The following is a 19,596-nucleotide window of genomic DNA, read 5'->3' on the forward strand; positions in this document are numbered from 1 at the left end:
ATCCCAGAAATGGTTGGACATCCTTCACACTGGATGCTATGTTCAGCCTCTTACTGTCCGTGTCTTAGTAGGATCCATTTTGAGATTGCCATTAGAGATGATAAAACCCAAAAATGAAACTGGCCACATGAAATTCGGACCTTTCAAGCTTGACATAAAGTCCATGATCAAGAAGCCTCTTTAAGATGTCTCTGATGTGAGTGACGTGCTTCTCCATGGCCTTTAGGGAAAATTAGGATGTCAAAGGCATGTTTATTAAGAGCATCCCGGAGCACGTCATTTATGAAGCCCTGGAAAGCTGTTGGCACATTAGCAAGGCCATAGGGCATGACCGGGTACTCATCGTGGCCTGTCAGTGTGTTGAGTGCTGCCCTCCACTCATTACCCTCCTTTATGTGATTGTACACACTCCGCCAGTCTAGCTTCAGAATACTCTTGCTCCTTACTCAAAGGCAGTATTCATGATGGGAAGGGGGTAACAATTCTTGGCCATTATACAATTCGGTCCTCTATAATCAATGCACGGCTCCAGGCTCCCATCCTTTTCTCTGTATGAAGAAGAAGCCTGTGCTGGCTGATGAGGTGGAGTGTCAAGTGAAGCCCGTAGCATGTTCTTCCTCTAAGTACTCCTCTATAGTACATCTCTCCCAGCCTGAGAGCACGTACAACCGACCCTGTGGAGGACAAGTACCAAGCAGAAGGTCTATTGCACAGTTATAGGGATGGTGTGGTAGAAGAGTCAAGGTCTTTCCCTTGCTGAAAACCTCTTCCAAATCCTTGTAGACAGAGAGAATTTCAACCCACTCAGGTGTTGCAACTACTCTGAGGATGATTCTTCATGTTCCTTAGGAATGGGGCAATTCAGCAGAGTCTCCTCTATGGGTTCATTTGAGTCCTTTATCGAAACCAAGTCCAAATTTTCATCCGTATCTTCAGGTGACAGCAGCGAGGCGCTATGAGTAGTCTTTGTTCTCCTGGAATTAGGTTCCGATGATCCAAGTTTAGGAGACTTCCCTTTACACGGGACCTGGCAACTGGTTCCCATTGGCTTGGCTAATAGGTCTCCAGAATTCTTGGGCACCTCCTTGGCGAGTTTCTTGGCTTGTTCCTGAATTCGAGGCCCTTTCCCCCCAGTGTCTGCGCATCTCTGGCTACACAGGGTCAGAACTCACATGGTCCTGTTGACTGGAGCCAGCTTGTCCGTCCTTGGAGGCAAGACTGTGTCTCCCAAGGCTTCAGGTTACCCCAAGCAAAAGTCTGCCTCCTTGTCGGCTGCTGGTCTGGGGGGAGTCTGGGGGTCAGAACACCAAAATGAAAACATTCCTTCCTGCAAGGACTTGACCATGCAATGATTCTGCCTTCTCCCAGTTCACAGAAGGGTTATGCTTGGACGGCCAAGGGTATGTGAGGATCAGGAATATGTGATGAGAATCTATAATGTGAAAACAGATGTCTTCCACATGTTTCCCTATGCTGATTTGCAAAACCAATGTCTGCTGCAAGATCTGTCTGGACCCAAGAGGACACCCATCCAGCGCAACTTTAATTCCGATGGCAGGGCTTCTCATTAATGGAGCGTATTGTGCAGCTGATTTACAATGGCTCAATAGGGTCTTGTGCAGGAGATGGGCTGGTCATTGCCGAGGTCGGGGAATGGAACGATGATGTGATGAGGCTAGCCTTCTTCAACCTCTTGAGGTTGTCCCACTTTCACTCCACCAGGCAACTATTGAAGTGGACAGACTGATCATTCAGAGCCTCTGACTCCTCTATCAGCTCTGCCAAAGCAAGGGCATCTCTCAATTCTCCCCAGAGTCCGTGGCAGTAAAAAGTGACCAAGGCCTTCCTGTTCCAGCCACACTCCTCGACCAAAGTCCAAAACTGAATTGCGTATTCGGTGGCTGTCCGACCACCTCGGCACAGCTTCACCAGATTGTCTGAGGATCTGTTAGCTCCAGCAGGATGACAGAACTCCCTCTTCACGGTGTTCATGAATTCTTCCGAATCAGAGCAAACCTCTAACCTCTGCTGCCAATGCACGGTGGCCGAAGCAACAGCTCTCCCAGTCAGGAGAGAGATGATGAAGGCCATCTTTCCGTGCTCCATAGGAAACTGGAACAGCTGGAGTGCAAAACCAACAAGTACTGTGTGAGGAGGCCACGGCAAGAACCCGGGTCACTGCTGAACCACTCCAAGGTCAGAAGATTGGCTGACACTGCAGTGCCATCGACGGCCTTACCCGAATGGTTCTGGCTTCCTCCTTGCGACAGTTGGCGCATGGCGACCTGGAGGTCATGTATTTCCAAGCTCTGTCTTGAAATTTTCTCGCTGTGGCTGGCCACAGCTGACGAGAGGCTCCAATACCTCACTAGCTCAATCATACTGTGACGAGAGGCCTAGGCGTCTATGGTCAGGACCTAAGTGCTGGAGTATTCGAAACTAGAATTGAGACCCAGTTTCCAGACTGAGACGAGGACAGGGTTCGTGACTAGGTGCTAGACAAGAACCTGACAAGACTAGATGAGAATCCAAACAAGATAGAAATCTTCAAACACAATCGCAGACTAAACCAAAGTTCAACTGCCAATTGAGCACCAGACTTGAGATCAGGTGCTCATTAAATATCCACATATTGGCACCAAACTTTGCCACCAATTAGCAGAGCTGTCCCAAATCCTTAAGAGGGCCGCTCCAGTTAGCCACAGTCCGGAGAATGGCAGCATCTAAGCCCTAGAGGCTGGCATAGTCAGGTGCAGACCGTAACAGTGACAGTAACTCCAATAACCATGCATTACAACAGTGGAGTGAAAAAGAGCATCTCTGAGCACTCATATCGAACCTTGAAGCGGATGGGTGACAGCAACGGAAGACCACAAACAGACACTCAAAGACCACTTAATTAGGTACAGGAAGTCCCTAACAAAATGAGCGTAATCTCTCTGACAATCACACGCAAACTACATTTATTCATCGGATGCATATTTTGTAATAATTCATCAACAATCCTGAATTGCATTGGTTGACACAATACAGGAATGACGTGATAACAATGGAGATAGTGCATGATAGGGATTCACTAAGATGGTGCTTGGAAATGAGGGCTGTAATTGCCAGGGGAGATCAGATAAAGCAGATTTAGTCACTTTGTAACATAAAAGGGTGAAAGGTGATTTTATATGGGTACAGCATGGATAGGGAAGATGGTCTTTTTCTCAGAGCAGAGAAGTCTAGAACTAGAGGCTACAGCTTTAAGGTGAAAGGGAGGACATTTAAAAGAGATTTAAGAGTTAGGTTCTTCAGACAGAGCTGGTAGTTATCTGGAATCAGCTGCCGGAGGAGGTGGTAGAGGCAGATATAGCTATAATGTTTAAAAGACAATTGTGCAGGTACTTAGATGGAAAAAGGCGTAGAGTAAAGCCGGCCCCATGTGGGCCAATTCAATTAGTATAGCTAAGCATCGTGATCTTGAGTTCATTTTACTGAGAGAGTGGTAGGCGATTTATGCATCCTTTCAGGGACAGTAGAGGCAGATACATTAGGGGTATTTAAGAAAGTCCTAGACAGGCACACGGATGATAGGAAAATGGGGAGTTACATAGGAGGGAAGGGTTAGATCAGTTATTCCCACAGTGGGTGATATCGCGCCCTCCCCCCAGCTGAGGATGGTGGGAGTTTCTAAAGTTTCAGGGGTTCCTGAAAATACTGGTGCATTTCATTACTAATTGGAATTATTACCCCATTATATGCTCCACAGAACCTTCCTGCCCTCTCACTTTAATAAAGAAAAGTCCAGCCAACCACATTATACCTGGAAATTTAATTTTACTTCTCTGACATATTCAGCCGAAGAAAAAAGAATAATGTCCAGTTTTATAGAATATTTGTGTTGCTCCCATGTCTACTTGCCAATTCTGAGGTGATCAAACCATACCTTGTAATGACTAAAGTAACCCAGACTCTAAGTCAGAAACTTAAAGACAGGAGGGGACCTGTGGGAGAAGCAGGTTCATTCATTCAGAACTATTCATTATCTGGTGAGATCCAGAACGTCAAAGTAGATTCATGAAAATTGTCACATATTATCACCACAAATACTATGACCCTAGATTATTGTTTTAACATTACGCCATCATTAAGTTTCATCCGCACAGCTGAGCATTGAGTAACATGTAAACTGGTCAGCAGGGTGAAAAGCTGTGATGTGTGACTTTGAAGTGACTCATCTTCAATAAATAGGCGTTGAATGGTTCACATTGTTTTGGAAATGTTATTAGTGACAAGGTTCTCTGTTGATGAAATCTCCAGATATAGCTTGTGTAACTCATGATTTCACAGACTCTGCATATCATCAAGGAACAGATAGTTCAAAGGTTTCAAAGATACATTTAATGTTAGAGAAATGTGTATACAATATACATCCAGAAATCCTTTTTCTTCACAAACATCCATGACAGTTAAATGTTAGAACCCCAAAGTCTCCCCCAGCTCCCCCAAACCACACATAAGCAGCAGCAAAGCAATGAAACCCCCTCCCCCACCAGCAAAAAAAGCATCAGCACCCCCCCCCACCCCACCGAGCACTCAAGCGTGCAGCAAAGCATCAATGAAGACACAGACTTGCAGTACCCCAAAGACTATTGAAAACTATTAAGCATACTACTGTTCAACCGGTATTTGACATACCACAGGCTTTCTCTCTCCCTAATAAGGGAAAAAGAGGTGTCCCCGTTTCACAGCGAGAGGGGAGAGATAGCAAACAACTTGCTGATTTACGATGTTAAAAGTCTGTTGCATCACTTTTTCCGAGTTCTGTGCCCAAAGAACTCGGGTCTCTGGGCACACAGCCAGCAGCCAGCTCGCTGCTTTCGATCTTCCGTGTACTCCCACGACACACCAGTTTCCTGCAGCAGCACCGGCCTCTAGTCCGCCCGCCTCCAGAGCCACAAAATCCCGGAAACCTGAAGGCGCGCTAGTCTTCTAGGTTGCGTCCTTGCATATCGAATAGCAGCCAGTTGTGAGTCCCATTCCCGCAAAGAACTAAAGTCAGTGTGTAACTCCAGGTCAGGGTCTTCAAAAGAATCCTGAAAGGGAAAAATAGAGATATTAAAGATAGAAATAGGTTCAAACCTTACATACAATAAACTACTTCAAGAATGTTTTACTAGTTTCCCAAAAATAATATATAAAAGATCACATTAATGTTCTGATGTAAGTATGCCTCTTCATAGTGCCCTTATAGTGTCAGCAATACCTGACCTGTGTATTCTTCGGCAGGGTTGCTGGCAGGCGTGTTTATTGACCTTCTGTTGTCGCTTGTCTTTTTCCTTCAAATAAATAAACTCATTACACACTTTTTGAAGAGAAGAGGAAACAATTAAAACTGCTCACTACAAAGTGCAAAGGGTGTGTAGTGGCAAAACAAACCCAAAATCAAAACAAAACAATTGCCGCTAGCCTGCGACTGCCATGGGGTTGTTATCCTTGCATGGCATATCCTCAGCTCCAATGAAATATTTATTCCTAAGGGTCGAATCTTTATTTTGACCCTTTATTACCAATTAGCAAACGCACAATCTTGAAGCAAAAGGCTAAGTGGTCAGCAATGATATGACCTTCGCCGGTCCCAAGACACAGACTGCAATGAAGTAAGCAAGAATATGTAACTTATTCCCTTCACTTTTGCCACGCCCCACTAACGAGACTAGTTACCATAATAAACACTGAACACAGAATGTAATGCAGATAGGGAACAGGTATATGGCTCCTACATTCCAGCCCCCTAATTATTATATGATAATAATTACAACTACATACTACCAAGACACAGGAGACATGAAATCTCAACGTTTACACAAATGTACTCTTTGGTAAGCATTCTATCCTGGCTTGTGCTCTTCTCCTGCCAAACCAGGTTGTCTCTCTTGACTACATTTGGGGAGATCTGTCTCGAATGGCTGCTGCCAAAGCTCATTTAAATTCAAAACTGAAATCCTGTTGACTGTCAGCTCTGGCTGAGTGTAGTCTCTTCCACCATCACGATCTCCTTTCAATGGTCCATTAACTGTCAAATCCAACTTCGTTCTGGTTGCATAGGGTCCATCAATAACTCTGCAAATCATTTGCAACAGCTCTAATGCCAGAGGCTCATTCACCCTGATCAACTGTTCAATTTCTGAACCAATCTCCAGCAAATAAGCATACTTCAGGTGAGATCATTCTCGAAGATCTCTCTGACGAGTTAGTTACCTTTGTAGACAGGTATTCATTCCTGTCTACGGATGTTAGGCAGTTCACAATAGTTTCCACTGTCTAAGCCAGCCACCTCCAATCCTGAAACAACGTAGTGCACATGACCTTCTTTGACCCATCATGCATAAGAGAATGCCTGTTCCTTTTCCTGTCAGGTTGAGCTTGCGTATGAGTCTCACTGTGCAGTTTTTCTTTGATCTAGGAAAGCACAAAAAATGTCTGTCTTGTTACTCTTCTTAGATTTCAGCTGAACTGAATTATAAGAAGTTTACAATCATGATCACCAGCTCCCGCAAGACTCTCAGACACCAGGGCGGTACTTGCTGCTGTCATGGTTTGCTTTGAGTTTGCACACCTTCTTCATTAGCTCCGGGCTCAGTTTCAGCTTCACTTTCCTCAGTAGTGGCAAAGCTACTTAATTGTGCTTGAGAACGAATTTGTGATCCAGTTGTGTTCACACCTTCACTTACTACAGGCAAGGTTGCATTGTATTTCCTTCCAAACACTGGGTGTGTTATGATCTCCAGTTGCCTTGCAGTAAAATCAACAATATCTGAGAAAATAACCTTATGGTTGTGCCCTTCTTGCTGTTCATACACCACCGATCTCCATCCTTTCCCAAATTCATTTACGACAATCTTCGTATTGGCAGGCGTGATCAACTCATGTATGGCCACCACAGCCTCCACGGCATTACAACAACCTCTAAGAAAAAGATTGTAGTCTTGAACAGCTTTCATGAGTTCTGATTGATATGTGGCCAAGAAAGTGCTCTTCCCATGTAGGCCACAGCAATATTGTGCTCATCACCAAAATGTTCTTGCTGTAAAGCTTGGGCCTTTAGACATTCTTCCCACTGGCAAATTCTGACAAGCTCTCCAGAGTAACCTCCATGTCTACTGTTTGAGAAAATAGAGACAGTCACCATAATCTTCAGTGTTGCCTTCAATGTTATTCTTGAAAGCCCTCATAAGTGAATAATATTGCAATCAATCACCATTGAAGACTTGAATCTCTCTTTAAGCAGAGATGCAATGTGTTGACGTTGTATCACACTGCTTATTATTTCCTTTCGCATCCTTATGGCCTTCAGCATGGCATTTAGACCCTTATCGTCTGAAACACGAGTGTCATCATACCGTAAATCTATGTTCTCAGAAGCACCTTGTGCTATTGGATATGGCATAGGTTCAGAAGACCTCCTTGGTGCAGGCTGAGAATGAACTACCCCTTGGGAGGGGTTCAAACTCATGGCTCATAGACACTTAGTCCTCAAATATATCCACCTTGACATTGAATATGGTGTATTTTCCGTTCCATGTCAACATAGGAATACTCACCAGAAACTGCCCTGCTGTAGCATGTTTAGCACCCAAGGCACTTGAAGCCCTTTGTACTTTAACTCTGGCCATCTTGGCTGCAGTTTCTTCCTGCAACTTAAGCTCCGCCATCTTTCTTCGAAGTTGTTCCTAGCTTCTTCGAGGCTGTTACGCCTGTTGAATTGAATTTAATTGAATTGACTTTATTTCTTACATTCTTCAAGTACATGAGGAGTAAAAATCTTTACGTCACATCTCTGTCTAAATCTGCAACGTGAAATCATAGTAATTTATAATTAATTGAACAGTCAATGTAACATAGAAATACTCTCAGATCAGCACGGGTTAATCAGTCTGATGGCCTGGTGGAAGAAGCTGTCCCGGAGCCCGTTGGTCCTGGTTTTTATGCTGTGGTACCGTTTCCTGGATGGTAACAGCTGGAATAGATTATGGTTGGGGTGACTTGGGTCCCCAATCATCCCTTGGGCCCTTTTCTCATACCTGTCTTTGTAAATGTCCTGAATCATAGGAAGTTCACAACTACAGATGCACTGGGCTGTCCGCACCACCTTCTGCAAATTAGGGGAGGTACAGTTCCCATACCAGGCAGTGATGCAGCCAGTCAGGATGCTCTCAATTGTGTCCCTGTAGAAAGTTCTTAGGATTTGGGGGCCCATACCAAACTTCCTCAACTGTCAGAGGTGAAAGAGGCACTGTTGTGCCTTTTTCACCACACAGCTGGTGTGTACAGACCCCGTGAGGTCCTCGGTGATGTGGATGCCGAGGAATTTAAATCTGATTACACTCTCAATCCCAGATCCATTGATGTCAATAGGGGTTAGCCTGTCTCCATTCCTCCTGTAATCCACAACCAGCTCCTTTCTTTTTGCGACATTGAGGGAGAGGTTGTTTACTTGACACCACTGTGTTCGAAAGATGACTTCTTCCCTGGTGGCCATCTTGTTATTGTTTGAGATTAGGCCAATCAATGTAGTGTTGTTGGCAAATTTAATCAGCAGATTAGGGCTGTGGGTGGCGACACAGTCATGAGTATCCAGGGAGCAAAGAAGGGGACAGTACACAGTGCTGAGGGGCTCCTGTGTTGAGAGTTAGAGGGGTGGAGGTGAGGGAGCCCACTCTTATCACCTGCCAGCGATCTGACAGGAAGCCCAGGATCCAGCTGCACAAGGTAGGGTCAAGGCCTGAGGTCTCTAAGCTTCCTCTCAAGCCTGGTTGGAACTATGGTGTTGAATACTGAACTGTAGTCCAAGAACAGCCTCCTCACATAAGCATCCTTCTTCTCCAGATGTGTAAGGGCGGTTGTAGAGCAGTGGCTATTGTGTTGTCTGTTAATCAGTTGTGTCAGTAGGCAAATTGTAGGGGATCCAGTCTGGGTGGTAGCAAGCTGCAAATGTAGACTTTGACCAGCCTCTCAAAGCATTTGCTTATTTTTGAGGTGTGTGTGACAGGACGCCAGTCATTCAGGAATGTTACCTTGGTCTTTTGGTACAGGGACCAATGGTGGATAACTTAAAGCAGGAGGGCACTCTACACTGGGAGAGGGAGAGATTAAAAATGTCTGTAAACACACCTGCCAGTACTCGCCCTGGGATGCTGTCCAGTCCCACAGCCTTGCGACTGTCCACTCGTTGGAAACATCTGCGTACCTCAGCCTCAGAGATGACCAGGTTGCAGGTTGTAGCGGTGACTTTCCTCAGAGGCTCAGAGTTAGCGACATCGAACCGAGCATAAAAGCGATTGAGCTCATCTGGGAGAGAGGCCGTGATGTTAGCGGAACCACTGCGTTTGGCTTTGAAGTCTGCAATGGCATGCAGCCCTCGCCACAAGTCACGTGTGCTATTTGTTGTAAATCTTGACTCAATCTTGTCCCTGTATTGTTGTTTTGCAGCCTTGATAGCTTTGCACAGATCGTAGCTGCTTTTCTTGAGCTCCTACTGATTGCCGGTGATGTAAGCTCGATGTCGCGTGGTAAGTGCTGCTCGCACGGAACTATTGATCGAGGGTTTCTGGTTCGGGAAGACCCTGACCAACTTCTGGGGGACAACACTGTCGATGCACTTCCAGATGAAGCACGGATGTTGTCCCTCCTCTCCTCAAAGCTGTTCTGCCTTTTCCTCCGAGGCATGTTTATCCCTCAGTATTTGTTGCCTTGTGTCTAACTCAGTTAAATCAGCCTCCATTCTAATGTGTATGGATGTAGTATGGGATGCTTTACTAGTGGCTGCAGAACGTGCTTCACATGTGTTAGGCACGGTCGTCAACTTTATACGTAGACACAGGTTGTTCTTTGTCCTCATAAATATTTTCAAATCCCCCCAGAGGAGTGATTGTTTAATTTCTCTCTTAGTCTTGGCTTCAAGGTCCCACCTCCCAGCTGAACTCATTTTGTCTTTCAAGTGCACAAACAAGAGAAAACTGCAACAATTTCAATTCAGTTTTTTAACAATGAGAGTAATATTTCAATTCTTCAGTCCTTTCAACAGAACCAAGGATCAAACACTTCAGGCAAACACCAGTGAACAACTTTCCAGTCCCACCCATTTGGACACGATTGACTACTCAAAACTGTGTATCAGATCCAAAACACATAGCAAGAATTAACAAAAGGCCATTACTTTCCACAAACTACCCCAGGTTGGTGCTTCCAGTTTCTTAGACACATCTGAGCTGGTGTTCGTTTAGTATAACTGTTAAAGTCCTTGCTGACAAAATATTGCGGCAAAACTAATCCAAAATGAAAACAACTGCTGCTAGTCTGCAACCACCACAGGGTTGGTATTCTTTCACGACACACCCTCAGCTCCAATGAAGTGATTGTTCCAAAGAGCTGAATCCTTTACTTCGGCCCATTATTAGTAATTAGCAAATGTACAATCTTGAAGCATAATAAGTGGTCAGCAAAGATTTGACCTTCACCGGTCTCAAGCCACAACCTGCCATGAAATAAGCAAGAATAAGTAAGATTTACTAGGATGTTGCCAGGTCTTCAGGAGTTGAGTTACAGGGAAAGATTGAACAGGTTAGGACTTTATTCTGTGGAGCGTAGAAGAATGAGGGGAGATTTGATAGAGGTTTACAAAATTATGAGGGGTATAGACAGAGTAAATGTGAATAGGCTCTTTCCACTTAGATTAGGAGAGATAAATATGAGAGGGCATGGCTTTAGGGTGAAAAGGGAAAGGTTTAGGGGGAACATTAGGGGGAACTTCTTCACTCAGAGAGTGGTGGGAGTGTGGAACGAGCTGCCATCTGACGTGGTAAATGCAGGCTCACTCTTAAGTTTTAAGAATAAATTAGATGGATACATGGATGGGAGGGGTCTGGAGGGTTATGGACTGGGAGCAGGTCAATGGGACTAGCAGAATGAAGTTTTGGCACAGACTGGAAGGGCTGAATGGCCTGTTTCCTGTGCTATAGTGTTCTATGGTTCTAATGCATAGCTTATTCCCTGTGCTTTTATCACACCCCCACAGTTATCATAATAAATGCACAATACAGAATACAAAGCAAATAGAGGATACAAGGCTCCTGCAGGGTACAAAGCATACAGATGGTTAAAAAATTCACATTCTTCTTAACCAGTTTAACTAAAGTTTTGTAAGCTTTTGGCATAAATCCAGATGTACCTCCAGATACTCCTGAACACTAAATTCCACATGCAGTAAGCACTTAGCATGATGAGAGCTATAATACAATAATTAACTATTATAATAGTATAACTTTCAGATCCAAAATTCAACTCAGCTTTCTATCCTAGGTATTATTACTATTTTTAAAGTATGATGGTGGAATCTAAATCAATGAATGTAATTGGATAGCAGACGCTCTGCATTATCTTCTCCAGCTCTCCTGTCTTGGTCTGTCCCTCCTTATCTGTCACACTTGAAGCTTCCATTGCTCTCCCCACCTACAGCAAAACTGTACTATAGAAAGAGCGAAGTTCATACTAAACTCTTACAAGAGTAATGACGTTGAAATTTTCTGGGCAATAGTAGCAACACTAGTGTGCCAAAAAAGACTAAAAATATTAAATGTTTCCAAAAGACATATGCATCTGTAAAAGTTCTGCAGAAGTATGTTCACTTTATTGTAGGGAACTTACAGGAATTGACGTCTGCATCTATGTTAAAAAAAAATAATGGTTTTCAATGCTATGGGAAACAATACGTAGCTCAAGTTCTTCACTGTGACTAAGAGAAATTATTTCCTTTGTTATTTCTTTGATCTGAATTTCCACCTGACGGAAATTGTACCGAATACCAAAAATTATCAACTTTATTGACAACATTATTAATGGAAATTTTGATGAAACTCCACATCTCCACAATGCTTAAAAGGTTGCTATCACAACAAAATGTAAATAAGATTGAAGGGGCTTCAACTGATTTTGCAACCTGAAATGTCAATTGATAATAGGTAAAACACAACTGTGTGGGGCAGGATATCTGTACTTAATAGAACTAAAATTTATATATTAAGACTTCTGCAAATTTCTTTTATACTGTAATTCAAGATAATGCTGAAAATGTTGTGGAGCTTTACAGCTGTTAAAATCTTTCACTCCTCAGATGGTGACTTTGAATCAATCAAAGCACCAATAATTTTATTGCTTTTCAAACTAAAATGTACTAAATTCACGTCCAGCTGCACTCTGCAGCTTCTTATAGAAAATTGTTTCTGTAATGCCAACATTAGTAGAAGATGTGGGAAAATTTTTTTGGGTGGGGAGAGAAACCTAAGGAAGGAATTAAAATTAATTGGAAAATTGGGGATGAATTGATTTGAGACATGAATTTAGTACACTTGGCTATTGGTGCTTTGATTGATTCAGACAAAGTCACCTTCTCAGGAGTGACAGATTTTGAACATGTTGAGCATTACCTTGAATTACAGTGCAAAAAAAGCACCTACCATTTGCAAAAGTCCAATATGCAAATTGTAGTCTGTACTGTAGGCAGATCCAGTTTCAGGAAGTCAGTTTGAGGTGAGATGGTTGCTAAAATTAAAAAAAACTCAGTATTTGTAGATGAGAGGGATCTGGTAGGTAATGGATTAAACTGGAAGAGGTGAGAAATGATGGGCAGATAAGTGCAGGTTGGGGAAGTAAAGGAAGAAGGGGCAGATTTGAAGCAAATGCTAGCAGTTGATGGGTGAAAACAGACAAATAAAGAGATGGCCAGATGGATCTGGGACGGGAATAGGACGCGTGGGGTATCCGTGAGAAGTTGTCCTTTGCACCAAGTGGCATATTTAGGAACGTAGGCTGCTGAGCACAGAGTGGAGATGTTTTTGAGTTTGCAGCCCATGTTTGCTGCAACACGGCAGCGAAGTAGCTAACATAATGTTATTACAGGTCTCGTGAACAGGGTTCAATTCCACCACTCCTGTGAGGAGCTTCTACGTTGCCTCCTGGTTTCCTTCCATATTCCAGAGAAGTATGGGTTAGTAGGTTAGTAGATCACATGGGTGGAACTGAACGGTGCTGTCTCATTGGAATAGAAGAGCTCGTTACTGCGTTGTACTGCAAGCCTTGACAACAGGAAGCAGACCTATCCGAGTGTTAACTGCCCCACCATTACATGCGTCACTGTGAGGAACACCAGTCAAATCCTTTGTATTAATTAGACAAATCTGTCACTGCATGGAAGAGAATGACACACAGAGCTGGGAGATGCCTCATCCCATCTCCCACCCAGCACTCAAAGCTGAAGACGCTCAAAGTTAATGGTGTCTGTTCCTGCTGAAAGCAACTGCTTTAGGAAGTTCCCACGTAGTAACCACATAGAAAGCAGAGCATTGGCAATATATGGTCTTTAAAACAATGAATGCAGAGAAAATGCTCTCACTCACAGCCGTGCAGGAAACTACCAGTTTCCTATCTGACTGAACTTTGAAAAAATTAAGAAAACAATCTTGCATAACTGAATTCTCTGCCTTACCTTGTTACTTAACTTCTTTTATTGATAAAAACAGAAGAGATGTACTATTATAAGCACGTCATTCAGCCCGTGATCAGTAAAACGGGATGCTACTGCACCAGATTAGTACTTCTGGATCCCAGCCATATCTTAAAATAATTCACACCAAACGGAACCTGATAAAAATTCCAGAAACTTACTGTCCAAGCTACTCAATGCAATGGGATTGAAATTAACACTTACAGTCACTGACCTAGCACTTACTGAGTGGTGCTCACTGCCCACATCTGGAGATCACGTTCTCTACTTCCATGAAGTTACCTGCTTCTCAGACGTCACCAGTCCCACAGATGGGGCCCCATGCTACTGCTGGACTCAAATGACATTATCAGTGACGTAGCCAGACCACGCTCCGCCATCCTACGATTGACTGTGGAACATAAAAGTTTGAAAATGAAAGGAACAAAAATTCAAAATATTTAATTTAAATTAGAGCATTTAATATATTGAAAACAATTAATAACATAAAAAGCCGCGCTACATTTTAAAAATTGCTTCTCTTTCTTTCCCAAAGCCCTGCCAAAGCATTGCAAAGGGTCCAGTTTAAGATGACGCTACTGAATGTGGGTGATATTGTTGCGGAGAAAGCACACAGTGCCTTTACTTCCTTGGGAGTCTGTGGAGGTTCGGCACGTCATCGAAAACTTTAGCATATTTCTATCGACGTGCGGTGGAAAGTGTCGACTGGCTGCGTTACAGCCTGGTATGGGAAGAGCAATGACTTTGGGCAGAAAATCCTACAATGGGTAGTGGATTCAGCCCAGTACATCTCGGGTAAGACCCTCCCAGCCATTGAGCACATCTACATAAAAAGCTGCCGCAGAAAAGCAGCATCCATCATCAAAGATCCACACCCCCCAGGCCATGCTCTTTTCTCTCTGTTGCCATCAGGAAGAAGGTATAAATGCCTCAGGACTCGCACCACCAGGTTCAAGAACAGTTACTACTCCTCAACCATCAGGCTCTTGAACAAAAGGGGATAACTACACTCATTTAAGGAGTCTGTTATATTGTTATTTCATGTTCATTAGTTACTTATATCTGCATTTTCACAGTTTGTTTAAAGTTAACAGTTCCTGATGTTTACAGTTACTGTTCTATAGTTTGGCTAAGTATGCCCAGAGAAGAATAATCTCGGGGTTATATATGGCGACATGTACGTACTCTGATATTAAATTTTACTTTGAACTTTGAACAGCTTACCTGTGGATCACAAAGCCAGAAATTCAACTAAGTTATTAATAACACTACCTACATGGAAAATTTTGGTAAGCCGTCACCGCAAACAATGAAGAGGCGAGCGAAGGGGAGGCTGCTCTGGGGGTCGAGGCGTGCCAGTGGGAGAGCAGGCCAGAGCGAGGTTGAGGCATGTTCCAGGAGAAGGGGGAGTCAGAATCAGAGTTGTAGTTGGAGCGAGTGGAGTGGAGAAAACGCTGAAGCAGAGGCGTTCCGGAGGCCCGTCCACTTAAAATGGGAGTGGGGTTTGATTCACCTAGCTGCGGTGCCAATTCGGAAAGGTCGAGCATGGTCCAGAAGCGGTCCAGAGCGTATCAATGCATTGGGGCTGTGGCTCGGGAGATTGGACGATATAAACACTGGGCCAGATGGACTGAAAAGGCATGGTGTCGAGACCGGAGGCGAGGTTCGAGCAGGTTCTACTCTGTGATATTTCACTCCACTCTCCTTGAGGCTGAGGCTGAGTTGTGTCCCCGGCTGCTGCGAGCTCTGCAGTGAATTGCCTCCCTGTGATGGACTGAGACTGGGAGCATTACAGTGAATTGCCTCCCTGTGATGGACTGAGACTGGGAGCTCTGCAGTGAATTGCCTCCCTGTGATGGACTGAGACTGGGAGCGTTACAGTGAATTGCCTCCCTGTGATGGACTGAGACTGGGAGCGTTACAGTGAATTGCCTTCCTGTGATGGACTGAGACTGGGAGCATTACAGTGAATTGCCTCCCTGTGATGGACTGAGACTGGGAGCGTTACAGTGAATTGCCTCCCTGTGATGGACTGAGACTGGGAGCTTTGCAGTGAATTGCCTCCCTGTGATGGACTGAGACTGGGAGCGTTACAGTGAATTGCCTCCCTGTGATGGACTGAGATTGGGAGCGTTACAGTGAATTGCCTCCCTGTGATGGACTGAGACTGGGAGCTTTGCAGTGAATTGCCTCCCTGTGATGGACTGAGACTGGGAGCTTTGCAGTGAATTGCCTCCCTGTGATGGACTGAGACTGGGACAGTGAGCTCTCTTTGGCTGCTCCCGGCCCCAGGTTTATGGACTCAATTTTGTTCTGAATGCTAATGCTTGCTTTATTGCTTGCACCATTTGATTTGATTCGTTTTTATTTCCCTCTGCGCAATGGCGTTGTTTTTTTTTGATTGGGTTCTTTCAGGTTTCTTGTTCTGTGGCTGCCTGTTAAACAGCAGAATCTCAAGGTTTTATAATTCACATATACTTTGATAATAAAATATACTTTGAAACTTTGCTGTGAAGGAGCCTTGCGCTCCTCATCGGGTCTAACCTGGTGCAGGGTCTGAGGGCCGGTTGTCCAGTGTAGGTGCAGCGGAGTATGAGTCAATATCACGGGCAGTTCAATGAGGAAATTGCATGTGCAACTTGTGTGGGGAATTCCAAACTTTCCATTGTACCTGAACTCCCACTAGGAAACCACAAGAATACATCTGTGCAAAAATAGGCTTTATTGAATTGAATGAGCATTTAAAATGTTTCATAAACCACATGGAAGCTAATGTGCTTCTTTAACATTATATACATTGTGAACTAGAAGATGTATGGTGGGAGAAAGTTGGGTGAATTTGAAACCTCACTGTAAATGTTAAAATTGGGTACATAATACAATATCTGTATGTTGGCTTTAATGCATTAGAAGATAAATAGAGAAATGTGGCAACACTTTAGAGGTTTTTTAAGATTGGAATGATGTGTTTTGTTGATTAAAAGATTATATTTTGGTCATTTCGTTACAGGAAACAAACTTTCACTATAAATTTTGAGTCATCCTGTGACCAAGGATGCTTTCTGTCAACAACTGTTTGCAAACACAATTGTTCACTGACTGTTACTTGGGGTGATGTTCGAAGGAGCTCCATTTATTGCTCATCACTAGTTCCACTGTGAAAGGTGACAGTGAGCCACATTCTTGAACTGCCGCAATCTTTTGGGTGAAAATGCTCTCACTCAGACTGGAGTTGAAGATTCCTGATATTAGGACTATTGATGATAAAGTAACAGCCATAAATAACATCAAAATAGTGACTGTTTGTCTTCCCTCTTGTTGTGGATGGAGCCATATCTGCCTCTCCTTTGTTAGTGAGAGAGAGAACCCGAGGGATTTCAGAATATTGGAAGAACAGCTAGTTTTTGACGTACTGTAGACCAAGGTCTCTCTTTGGGCACTTTGCTGTTGTTTTCATAATGGGTGGTGCTCTATGCTAGAATAAGTGGGGGGAGGGGGAGGGTTGATGCTGCTTGTGCATGGGAGGGGGTAGGGAGCTTTGGAGTTCTTGCGTTTTATTTTTCTGTTATTCATTCTTGGGGATTTTTTCTTCTGTTTTGAGGATGTCAGTGAAGAGTAAGAATTTCAGGTTGTATATTGTAAACAGTCTCTGATATTAAATGGAACTATTGAATAATTGAAATTGGCAGGTCAGGTATGTGACTTGGAAGGTACCATATAGGTGGTGGTGCACTTCGTAATGCGAAAGGTTGCTCATTTCAGAGGTGCAGTTGGATTAGTGCAGGCGAGTAACTACAATGCTTTTTGTAGATAATGTACAACATAGCCAGTGTTGTGGAGCAAATACAAGCTTTCGTTCATGGATGGGATAATGATTAAGCAGACTGCATTATCATCCACGGGGATCACAACCTTGTCATGGTTTGGAGGCTTGGGTGCCTCAATGACCTGGGGAGTGCTATGCTGGCCGGAGTCAGGTCTTTATGCTTTGGCTCTTAGTAGTGTCACCCTTGCCAAACAGGTCAAAGGGTAGAGGCCAGACAAGATCGCACCAATCCTCTAGGTTCGGGAGTTTAGCTCAGGATTAACGTCTCTGACTGATTTTTTTTTTTTAAAAACTGTTACGGAAACAGCAATAAAGAATCCTTCTACATCGAAGCACAGCAGCATTCCGAAGTCTCCACCCGGGCCTTGCATGGCTGACGGTGAAACCCAAGAGAAAACTCCTAGCACGATGAAGGCAGCCCTGAACACCGCCAGAGATGGAGGACTGCATTGCTGCCCTCAACGCCAGCAGCAAAATGGACAATAACTAAGTAATTGAGACTATATTATCTTGAGCAGTGTCTGCTGCTTTGTCTACCTTGAAGCCGAACTCATCCAAAGAACCACAGAGTATTTCATTCTGAGTTAAGATATGGTGGAAAGGCTTTGGCATGCCAGAAGACACGTCTCTTCTTGCAGGATACCCAGCCTCTGAACTGCTTTTACAACATGATTTACGTGGCTGGATCAACTGAGATTTGTTCATTCCCCAGCACGTTTGAAAAGCAAATATTACTTGCCACATATCCGCCCATGTCTGAATACTGTTCATGTCTTGGTGCACGTAAGATTGAGCTGCTACTTTTGCTAAAGAATTTGCAAATGGAGTTGAACATTGTGAATCAACAACAAACACTTCCACTTACATAGAACATAGAAATCTACAGCACATTACAGGCCCTTCGGCCCACAATGTTGTGCCAACCATGTAACCAACTGTAGAAACTGCTTACAATTTCCCTACCGCAGTTGAACAAGTATCTGTGTTTACTCACTGAGCTTTGGATCTTATTATTATTAAAATATTTTAGCTAAAACCGCTCAAACCCGGAAAAAGGTACCATTTTGGTTCTCCTACGCTCTGTCCGCCAGAGAAAGCAGGATCTCCCAGTGCCACACATTTTAATTCCACATCCCATTCCCATTCTGACATGTCTATCCACGGCCTCCTCTACTGTAAAGATGAAGCCACACTCAGGTTGGAGGAACAACACCTTATATTCCGTCTGGGTAGCCTCCAACCTGATGGCATGAACATTGACTTCTCTAACTTCTGTTAATGCCCCTCCTCCCCCTCGTACCCCATCCGTTATTTATTTTTATACACACATTCTTTCTCTCACTCTCTTTTTTCTCCCTCTGTCCCTTTGACTATACCCCTTGCCCATCCTCTGGGTCCCCCCCCCTTGTCTTTCTTCCCGGACCTCCTGTCCCATGATCCTTTCGTATCCCCTTTGCCAATCACCTGTCCAGCTCTTGGCTCCATCCCTCCCCCTCCTGTCTTCTCCTATCATTTTGGATCTCCCCCTCCCCCTCCCACTTTCAAATCTCTTACTAACTCTTCCTTCAGTTAGTCCTGACGAAGGGTCTCGGCCCGAAACGTCGACTGTACCTCTTCCTAGAGATGCTGCCTGGCCTGCTGCGTTCACCAGCAACTTTGATGTGTGTTGCTTGAATTTCCAGCATCTGCAGAATTCCTGTTGTTTACCATTTTGATTCTGGCCATTTGATGAAGGACAGGCCAATGATGAAGCAGCTGCTGAGAGGTAGCACTTGGATGTGGCCTTGATGAATTCCTACAGTGATAGCCTGAGTCTGAGATGATCAAAAACAGATAGTCTCAACTATCTTCTCTTGTGTGTGGTATAACTTCAGCCACTGGAGTGTTCAGCTCTTGATTCCCTTTGATTTCAGTTTTATCTTGCTCCTCAGTTCCACATTAACCTCACCTCTGGAACTCGGCACCTTTTGCCCAGGTTTTGGCTAAACCCAAAATGGGCATTGGTGAGTAGGTTATTGGCAAGCAAGTGTCATTTGATAGCACCATCAATGAAGGGCTCTCTCAAATGACAACGGCTGTGAACGCACTCACAGGTTGGCGCCTGCTCTCAATGAAGATGACGATCTCTTTGACCCAGGTCCTCTTGTTAATGATTCAATTGTCCACCACCATTCCTTCATAGATAGAAAAATCTGCAGAACATTATCTAGTTGTTTTGAGTTAG

General features: G+C 44.0%; 1 long non-coding RNA gene across 1 annotated transcript; it reads right to left on the reverse strand.

Annotated features, from left to right (window-relative positions):
• Positions 1 to 4,576: 4,576 nt before the first annotated feature.
• LOC134356509 (uncharacterized) lies at positions 4,577 to 19,537 on the reverse strand. The gene is made up of 3 exons (XR_010020377.1): positions 18,984 to 19,537; positions 13,829 to 13,937; positions 4,577 to 5,081 (listed from the first exon to the last, which is right to left on the reverse strand). It is a non-coding gene; the product is annotated as an uncharacterized LOC134356509 (long non-coding RNA).
• Positions 19,538 to 19,596: the final 59 nt, after the last annotated feature.

Source organism: Mobula hypostoma, chromosome 14 (genome assembly GCF_963921235.1).
Source record: "Mobula hypostoma chromosome 14, sMobHyp1.1, whole genome shotgun sequence".
Classification (NCBI taxonomy): domain Eukaryota; kingdom Metazoa; phylum Chordata; class Chondrichthyes; order Myliobatiformes; family Myliobatidae; genus Mobula; species Mobula hypostoma.